Raw genomic sequence first — 2,892 nt, 5'->3', positions numbered from 1 at the left:
TCGACAAGTTCCTATATCGAGCGGAATTAAATTTCATAATACTTGTTTTTCATTATTATTTCTATTTTCATACAACTTTTATATAATACACCTCGTACGTTCATACATCGAGCGGCCATCTAATTTCATAATACTTTTTTCCGTTATTGTTAATATTTTCATAACACTTTTATATAATATACCTCGAACGACTTCTACATAAAAAAAATTTCCATCCAATTTACACAATTCAACTTTTTCGACAAGTTCCTATATCCTGCCGACCAGACACCAAACTTTATACGGTTTTATAGACACTAGCGCCCTCTGCCGGCCAGTCACCGAACTTAACACTGTTTTATAGACACTAGCGCCCTCTGCCGGCCAGTCACCGAACTTAACACGGTTTAATAGACACTAGCGCCCTCTGCCGGCCAGAAGACAAACCAAACACAGTTTTATAGACACTAGCGCCCTCTGCCGGCCAGACGACAAACTGAACACGGTTTTATAGACACTAGCGCCCTCTGCCGGAGAGACGACAAACTAAACACATTTTTATAGACACTAGCGCCCTCTGCCGGCCAGTCACCGAACTTTTATATGTTACACCTCGAACGGTTTCTATTTTCATAAAACTTTAAACTAACTTACCCTAACCTAACCTAACCTAACCTAACCTAACCTAACCTAACCTAAACTAACCTAACCTAACCTAACCTAACCTAACCTAACCTAACCTAACCTAACCTAACCTAACCTAACCTAACCTAACCTAACCTAACCTAACCTAACCTAACCTAACCTAACCTAACCTAACCTAACCTAACCTAACCTAACCTAACCTAACCTAACCTAACCTAACCTAACCTAACCTAACCTAACCTAACGTTTTTTTTAGTGTGGATGGAAAAATCTTCATAATACCCATCAGAAGGTGTCCCAGGTGTGCATCGCTTCACACAACCGAAACTAACATACATCTATTTCTTTATTTTTGGACAAGTACCTATTATATCGAGCGGAATATAAATTCACAATACTTTTTTCCCTTTGTTTCACTATTTTTATACAACTTTTATATGTTACACCCCGAACGGCTTCTACATACTAAACACCTTCATTCAATTTTCACAATTCATCTTTTTCGACAAGTTCCTATATCGAGCGGAATCTAATTTCCTAATACTTTGCTTTTCATAATTATTACTATTTTCATACAACTTTTATATAATACACCTCGTACGTTCATACATCGAGCGGCCATCTAATTTCATAATACTTTTTTCCGTTATTGTTAATATTTTCATAACACTTTTATATAATATACCTCGAACGGCTTCTACATAAAAAAAATTTCCATTCAATTTACACAATTCAACTTTTTCGACAAGTTCCTATATCCTGCCGACCAGACACCAAACTTAATACGGTTTTATAGACACTAGCGCCCTCTGCCGGCCAGACACCGAACTTAACACTGTTTTATAGACACTAGCGCCCTCTGCCGGAGAGACGACAAACTAAACACCTTTTTATAGACACTAGCGCCCTCTGCCGGAGAGACGACAAACTAAACACCTTTTCATAGACACTAGCGCCCTCTGCCGGAGAGACGACAAACTAAACACCTTTTTATAGACACTAGCGCCCTCTGCCGGCCAGTCACCGAACTTAACACGGTTTAATAGACACTAGCGCCCTCTGCCGGCCAGAAGACAAACTAAATACCGTTTTATAGACACTAGCGCTCTCTGCCGGCCAGTCACCGAACTTAGCTAATTTCGTAATACTTTGCTTTTCATAATTATTACTATTTTCATACAACTTTTATATAATACACCTCGTACGTTCATACATCGAGCGACGATCTAATTTCATAATACTTTTTTTCTTTATCGTTAATATTTTCATAACACTTTTATGTCATACACCTCGGACGACTTCTACATACAAAACATCTCCATTCAACTTCACATATCATCTTTCTCGACAAGTTCCTATATCGAGCGGAATTAAATTTCATAATACTTGTTTTTCATTATTATTTCTATTTTCATACAACTTTTATATAATACACCTCGTACGTTCATACATCGAGCGGCCATCTAATTTCATAATACTTTTTTCCGTTATTGTTAATATTTTCATAACACTTTTATATAATATACCTCGAACGACTTCTACATAAAAAAAATTTCCATCCAATTTACACAATTCAACTTTTTCGACAAGTTCCTATATCCTGCCGACCAGACACCAAACTTTATACGGTTTTATAGACACTAGCGCCCTCTGCCGGCCAGTCACCGAACTTAACACTGTTTTATAGACACTAGCGCCCTCTGCCGGCCAGTCACCGAACTTAACACGGTTTAATAGACACTAGCGCCCTCTGCCGGCCAGAAGACAAACCAAACACAGTTTTATAGACACTAGCGCCCTCTGCCGGCCAGACGACAAACTGAACACGGTTTTATAGACACTAGCGCCCTCTGCCGGAGAGACGACAAACTAAACACATTTTTATAGACACTAGCGCCCTCTGCCGGCCAGTCACCGAACTTTTATATGTTACACCTCGAACGGTTTCTATTTTCATAAAACTTTAAACTAACTTACCCTAACCTAACCTAACCTAACCTAACCTAACCTAACCTAACCTAAACTAACCTAACCTAACCTAACCTAACCTAACCTAACCTAACCTAACCTAACCTAACCTAACCTAACCTAACCTAACCTAACCTAACCTAACCTAACCTAACCTAACCTAACCTAACCTAACCTAACCTAACCTAACCTAACCTAACCTAACCTAACCTAACCTAACCTAACCTAACCTAACCTAACCTAACGTTTTTTTTAGTGTGGATGGAAAAATCTTCATAATACCCATCAGAAGGTGTCCCA

Source organism: Diorhabda carinulata, unplaced genomic scaffold, assembly GCF_026250575.1.
Source record: "Diorhabda carinulata isolate Delta unplaced genomic scaffold, icDioCari1.1 Dcau_14, whole genome shotgun sequence".
In the NCBI taxonomy this organism is placed as follows: Eukaryota; Metazoa; Arthropoda; class Insecta; order Coleoptera; family Chrysomelidae; genus Diorhabda; species Diorhabda carinulata.
This window is presented reverse-complemented; position numbering follows the sequence as displayed.